We start from the raw sequence: 7541 nt of genomic DNA, 5'->3' as shown, positions 1-7541 counted from the left end.
GACGTTCAGAGATTATTTCCTCGGGTGGATGTAGCTGTTACAAGGGGGCATAACTTTAAGATTCAGGGTGGGATATAGGAGTGATGTCTGAGGTAGGTTCTTTACTCAGAGAGTGGTTAGGGTGTGGATTGGACTTCCTGCTGTGATAGTGGAGTTGGCCATTTCGGAACTTTCAAGCGGTTATTGGATAGGCACATGGAGCACACCAGAATGACAGGGAGTGGGATAGCTTGATCTTGGTTTCGGACAATGCTCGGCACAACATCGAGGGCCGAAGGGCCTGTTCTGTGCTGTACTGTTCTATGTTCTGTGTATAGCTGCCGAACGAAAAACAATGTAAATTCAGAGTTAATCTGGAACCTGCCACAGATTGCTCTCCCAGGTATGTGGGGCAAGCTTTAAAACTAAAGAATGTATTTAACCAGAGTTGCTGTCTCCGTGAGTCCTTGTGTCGGCTGAACCGTAATTAAGAAGCAAAATCCCCCACGTGAGAGGCAACTTAACCCTTAAAAGGCTCCTACACGTGGTAAACATGGCTTTTCCCATCATCACCGTCAGTGGGATAAACACGGCTTTTCCCACCATCGCCGTGAGTGGGATAAACATGGCTTTTCCCACCATCGCCGTGATGGGATAAATACTGCTTTTCCAACTCATCGTCACCCTCAGCCAAATTCGGGAAAAATTCAGCCTCAGTCTCCATATTTAAACGAGGATGTGCATGTATTGGAGGTGGAACAGTGATGATGGATAGATTGATCACTGAGATTAGAGGCAGAGTAAAACTGTTGATATTGTCTCAAGATCAGAGAATAAAACAGACACGATTCCGTGAGGCGTTTGTTGACACTGAGAAAGTTTTTCTATTGGTCTCGGAATCTAAACCACGAGAATCAGACTCAGGATCAGAGGATCAGAGTAACCTTGCTGTGCAGAAGCAGAATCACAGATCTCTGAAGACAGCAGGACAAGTAGATCACAGCGCCAGGGACTCGGGTTCGTGTTCAACCTTGGGTGACTGTGTGTGTGGAATCTGCACGTTCTCCCAGTGTCTGCGTGGGTTTCCTCCGGTTGCACTGTTTCCTCCCAGAGTGCAAAGATGTGCAGGTTAGATGGATTAGCCAGGCTAAATTCTCCACTAGTGACCAACAGGTTAGGTGGGGTTGCAGGGATAGCACGGGGGATTGCGCAGAGGTAGGGTTCTCTTTCGGAGAGTCAGTACAGACACGCTGGGCTGAATGGTGGTCTTTTTCACTGTAGGGATTCTATGATCATTTAAATCGGAGATGAGGACAAATTTCTTTTCAAAGTGTTATGGATCTTTGAAGATCTCCACTCCAGAGAGTTGTGGAAGCTCCATCTTTGAAGAGTGGGAAAGAGAGATTGTTGTTCTCAAAATTCAGGGACGCGCGAGGGCAGTTTTTTACACAGAGAAGAGTGGGTGCCTGGAACTCGCTGCTGGATGTGGTGGTGGAAGCAGGGACGATAGTGACGTTTAAGGGACCTCTTCACAAATACATGAACAGGATGGGACTAGAGGGATAAGGACCCTCGAATTGAGGAAGTCTTTAGGTTAGGGGGCAGCATGGTCAGCACAGGCTTGGAGGGCCGAAGGGCCTGTTCCTGTGCTGTACTTTTCTTTGTTCTTTGTTGGGAGTGGCCAGGAAAGTCGAGGTGAAGCCCAAGGTCAGCATGATGATTTTGAGAGGTAGAACAGGCTCGAGGGGCTGAATGATCTCCTCCTGCTCCTATATCTTGTGTTTTTCAGCCTTGTGAACAGCGACATTTCATCAGCAGAAAACTTGGCAAAATGGCCAGACTGAGAGAGGAAGATGAAGCAGGTAGAGGACAGAGGCACAGAAAGATCCCACTGGGAGGAACAAACCTAACATCAGTATCAGCATCAGAATACATTTCAATCTGGACCAGGATGGTTTTCACTCCCAATCGGATCATAAGAACATCAGAACTAGGAGCAGGAGTAGGCCATCTGGCCCCTCGAGCCTGCTCCGTCATTCAATGAGATCATGGCTGATCTTTTGTGGACTCAGCTCCACTTTCCGGCCCGAACACCATAACCCTTAATCCCTTTATTCTTCAAAAAACTATCTATCTTTATCTTAAAAACATTTAATGAAGGAGCCTCTACTGCTTCATTGGGCAAGGAATTCCATAGATTCACAACCCTTTGGGTGAAGAAGTTCCTCCTAAACTCAGTCCTAAATCTACTTCCCCTTATTTTGAGGCTATGCCCCCTAGTTCTGATTTCACCCGCCAGTGGAAACAACCTGCCCGCATCTATCCTATCTATTCCCTTCATAATATTATATGTTTCTATAAGATCCCCCTCATCCTTCTAAATTCCAATGAGTACAGTCCCAGTCTACAAAACCTCTCCTCGTAATCCAACCCCTTCAGCTTTGGGATTAACCTAGTGAATCTCCTCTGCACACCCTCCAGTGCCAGTACGTCCTTTCTCAAGTAAGGAGACCAAAACTGAACACAATACTCCAGGTGTGGCCTCACTAACACCTTATACAATTGCAGCATAACCTCCCTAGTCTTAAACTCCGTCCCTCTAGCAATGAAGGACAAAATTCCATTTGCCTTCTTAATCACCTGTTGCACCTGTAAACCAACTTTTTGCGACTCATGCACTAGCACACCCAGGTCTCTCTGCACAGCAGCATGTTTTAATATTTTGTCATTTAAATAATAATCCCTTTTGCTGTTATTCCTACCAAAATGGATAACCTCACATTTGTTAACATTGTATTCCATCTGCCAGACCCTAGCCCATTCACTTAACCTATCGAAATCCCTCTGCAGACTTCCAGTATCCTCTGCATGTTTTGCTTTACCACTTATCTTAGTGTCGTCTGCAAACTTGGACACATTGCCCTTGGTCCCCAACTCCAAATCATCGATGTAAATTGTGAACAGTTGTGGGCCTAACACTAATCCCTGAGGGACACCACTAGCTACTGATTGCCAACCAGAGAAACACCCATTAATCCCCACTCTTTGCTTTCTATTAATTAACCAATCCTCTATCCATGCTACTACTTTCCCCTTAATGCCATGCATCTTTATCTTGTGCAGCAACCTTTTGTGTGGCACCATCTGTACATTTCTCCATCAGAAACACCTTTCACACCTTGTGGTCAAGAATTTATAGATTTATTGAGCACACACTTCATGCAATAACATTGAAACACCCGCTTAACCGATCAGCCCACATGTGATGGTGAGGGATTCGAACATCTTACATTTCTCAGCTTAATATTCAGTGAAACAAACTCCCCACAATCCCAATCCTCGGGACAGTCGACTGCTTCATTCGAGACCTTTCTGACCACAGGTTTGTGGCTGTGAAAGTCCATTAATGGGAAGCTCACAGACCTGATTGTGTAATAGAAACAAGAGACAAACCAGTGAGCTGTAAATGCTGAGGCGGTCAGGCAGTAACTGTGGAGAGAATCCCAGTTACTGTTTCAGGGTCAGGAGCCAAAGCATTGCGCTCAAACAGGAATCTGGGGTTTTCTCCACAGCCGCTGCCTGACTGGCTGAGAGTTCAGTGTCTGCAGGAGTTTTCCCGGATATTAGTCCTGATCATGGCTCCCTCACACGAGCAGGTTCCCAGCTTCACGCTGCACAGTTGTGACCAACAGGACATTTTCACCGGGTCTATTGGTTGACATGAGTGAAGGTGGGAACACATTGCTCTCTGCTCCATCAGGAATATCGCTCCTCCAGATAAGGAGGATCTGATTGGACCCACCACATATCGGAAAAGCTGATCCCCTCCCTTGTTTCATTGAGCTCCTGGGATCAGTTATCAAATATTTCACTTTGATCAACAGAATGTGTTTCTGTGAAGGAAACAAGAATCCTGGATTTAATTCTGTCCCAACAACACCATTGTCGAGGAACCCTGAGGGAAAGGATGATCTCTACCCAGAGATTGTGCTGGGATTCACTGTTGTCTGGACACCCATTCTCGCTGCTGACAAATCTCTGAATTCAGCAACTGGACACAGATCTTTATAAAATCCTCTCATTCAGCAGACGGTTAAAAAGGGTCATTTGGGGTCAGTCTCTGTCCCACAGCCCAGTGGTCAGGAGTTCCGAATGGAGGTTATACTTCCCTATTCCACAAAGCAAAAACTAAAAGCTCCCACATTCCCCAATATGAAGAAGAATCAATCACGATGTAACATTAACACAGCGAGCGATTAACCCTTTGCTCGCTGCTGAACATTGGAAAGCTATTACTGAGCGAAGCTGTGAACACACAGGTCACTCGGTGCTCACTGGTACAATTCATCACCCTCAATCTTCTGGAGCAGCCACAGCCCAGAGCTAATCGTCTCCGACACTCAAATGAAGGTCCAGATCCGGGAATCGATTCCTGAGCGACAGCTTCAGCTACATCACAGACAGGAGAAATGGTTAATATTGCAGTGAGGGTGGGGGGATTGTGGGGTAGTGTTTGGGGACAAAAAGCCACCTTCACTGCCAATCACTGGCTGGAACGGCACAGGCTGTAAGGAACGGGGCAAATTGCTGCCAATATTTGAAATGGAAAGATCCGAGGGAGAAATGGATTCAGGGACAGACAGTGTGGGAGAGGCTGTGAGAGTAACAGAGAAAGTGGGAGACAGGATGAGGCAGAGAGATAGACTGGAGTGGAAAGAAGGAAGGGATCAGGGGTGAGCTGGCAAGGTGGATACAGAACTGGCTAGGCCATAGAAGGCAGAGAGTAGTAATGGAGGGATGCTTTTCTAATTGGAGGGCTGTGACCAGTGGTGTTCCACAGGGATCAGTGCTGGGACCTTTGCTCTTTGTAGTATATACAAATGATTTGGAGGAAAATGTAACTGGTCTGATTAGTAAGTTTGCAGACGACACAAAGGTTGGTGGAATTGCGGATAGCGATGAGGGCTGTCGGAGGATACAGCAGGATTTAGATTGTCTGGAGACTTGGGCGGAGAGATGGCAGATGGAGTTTAATCCGGACAAATGTGAGGTAATGCATTTTGGAAGGTCTAATGCAGGTAGGGAATATACAGTGAATGGTAGAACCCTCAAGAGTATTGAAAGTCAAAGAGATCTAGGAGTACAGGTCCACAGGTCATTGAAAGGGGCTACACAGATGGAGAAGGTAGTCAAGAAGGCATACGGCATGCTTGCCTTCATTGGCCGGGGCATTGAGTATAAGAATTGGCAAGTCATGTTGCAGCTGTATAGAACCTTAGTTCGGCCACACTTGGAGTATAGTGTTCAATTCTGGTCGCCACACTACCAGAAGGATGTGGAGGCTTTAGAGAGGGTGCAGAAGAGATTTACCAGAATGTTGCCTGGTATGGAGGGCATTAGCTGTGAGGAGCGGTTGAATAAACTCGGTTTGTTCTCACTGGAACGAAGGAGGTTGAGGGGAGACCTGATAGAGGTATACAAAATTATGAGGGGCATAGACAGAGTGGATAGTCAGAGGCTTTTCCCCAGGGTAGCGGGGTCAATTACTCGGGGGCATAGGTTTAAGGTGAGAGGGGCAAGGTTTAGAGTAGATGTACGAGGCAAGTTTTTTACACAGAGGGTAGTGGGTGCCTGGAACTCGCTACCGGAGGAGGTAGTGGAAGCAGGGACGATAGCGACATTTAAGGGGCATCTTGACAAATATATGAATAGGAAGGGAATAGAAGGATACGGATCCAGGAAGTGTAGAAGATTGTAGTTTAGTCGGGCAGCATGGTCGGCACGGGCTTGGAGGGCCGAAGGGCCTGTTCCTGTGCTGTACATTTCTTTGTTCTTTGAGAGAGAGAGCGGGGAAGACAGGAACAGAGAGCGAGAGGGAGAGAGAAGGTGTTATATTCTTTGTTGTAGCCCCAAAGCGAGAGAATCAGAGGTGACACACGGTGCAAGGGGTTTATTTACAAAATGCTGCTCAGACAGGGCACACTGGTGAACTTCACAAAAGACCACAGAGCGCTCCGATTATGTCATTGCGTAACACGTGACATTAACACGTGGGTGGCACGGCGGCACAGTGGTTAGCACTGCCGCCTCACAGCACCAGGGACCCGGGTTCAATTCCAGCCTCGGGTGACTGTGTGGAGTTTGCACGTTCTCCCCGTGTCTGCTTGGGATTCCTCCGGGTACTGCGGTGTCCTCCCACAGTCCAAAGATGTGCATGTTAGATGGGGTTATGGGGCTACGGGGAGAGGGCAGGGGAGTGGGCCGAGATAGGGAGCTCATCCCGAGGCTCGGTGCAGACATGATGGGCTGAATGGCCTCCCTCGGCACTGTCGCGATTCGAGGGATTTGGTTGTTATATTACACCAGCCAATGCTGTTACTCTGATACATAACAGAAAGTAAAAGATGGGCAGATGGAGACAAAGCAAGAGATTGAGAGAGAGAGAGAGAGAAGGTGAGAGAGGGAGAGTGAGAGAGAGAGAGAGAGACAGAGGACAGACAGAGAGTGATGCAGCAGCAGAGATAGACAGAGAGGAGAGAGAGAGTGAGGGAAAGATGCAGAGACAGAGAATGACAGAGGGAGAGGGGGTGACCCCGGGGTCAGCAGTGCAATGTGGGACTGCTTCACATCTCATTCTGCCCCTTGTTGTGTGATGAGATCAGCCCAATGGGACTGACTGTGACAAAGCCCCTGCTTTAGTTACACTGTCGAGGCTCTGACACCAACACAACAACAGGAGGAGACCACTCAGCCCATCAAACCTGTTCCAGGGGATAGGAGGGCTGCCTGGGTAATATGAGGGTGAGCAGAGGGGGAGTGGAGCTGCTGTATGTGACGTGGAGACTCCTGATCTCTGAATTCAGACAGTGAGAGGCAGGTGTTGGTGTCAATATTTAATCGCAAAACAGTTTCTCACCTCCAGAATGATTTTCTGAATCGATGCAAGATCAAAGTCTCCCATTAATTTGATCACCAGTTTAAACTCTTTGCCGTTAACTCCTAAAGACAACAATCACAGCATGAGAATGTTAAACACACTAATCACAGCTCAGAATGTGTGTGCACAGCAAGAAGTCTGACATCATCAGGTTAAAGTCCAACAGGTCTGTTTGGAGAATGTGTGTGTGAGAGAGAGACAGCAAGATAGAGAGAATGTGTGTGTGAGAGAGAGACAGCGAGATAGAGAGAATGTGTGTGAGAGAGAGAGACAGCAAGATAGAGAGAATGTGTGTGAGAGAGAGACAGCAAGATAGAGAGAATGTGTGTGAGAGAGAGAGAGAGACAGCAAGATAGAGAGAATGTGTGTGTGTGTGAGAGAGAGCAAGATAGAGAGAATGTGTGAGAGAGACAGCAGATAGAGAGAATGTGTGAGAGAGAGACAGCAAGATAGAGAGAATGTGTGAGAGAGAGACAGCAAGCTAGAGAGAATGTGTGTGTGAGAGACAGCAAGATAGAGAGAATGTGTGAGAGAGACAGCAGATAGAGAGAATGTGTGTGTGAGAGAGAGACAGCGAGATAGAGAGAATGTGTGAGAGAGAGACAGCAAGATAGAGAGAATGTGT

At 47.3% G+C, this 7541-nt stretch overlaps 1 long non-coding RNA gene across 1 annotated transcript; it reads right to left on the bottom strand.

The window, feature by feature from the left end:
• Nucleotides 1–3164: 3164 nt before the first annotated feature.
• LOC140402564 (uncharacterized) lies at nucleotides 3165–7134 on the bottom strand. Its single transcript, XR_011938170.1, has 2 exons — nucleotides 6896–7134; nucleotides 3165–4428 (listed from the first exon to the last, which is right to left on the bottom strand). It is a non-coding gene; the product is annotated as an uncharacterized lncRNA (long non-coding RNA).
• Between the last annotated feature and the right edge of the window lie 407 nt (nucleotides 7135–7541).

The sequence above is a fragment of the Scyliorhinus torazame genome, chromosome 25, assembly GCF_047496885.1.
Source record: "Scyliorhinus torazame isolate Kashiwa2021f chromosome 25, sScyTor2.1, whole genome shotgun sequence".
Classification (NCBI taxonomy): Eukaryota; Metazoa; Chordata; class Chondrichthyes; order Carcharhiniformes; family Scyliorhinidae; genus Scyliorhinus; species Scyliorhinus torazame.
Note: the sequence above shows the minus strand (reverse complement) of the source record. Positions and strands in the feature narration are given on the sequence as shown.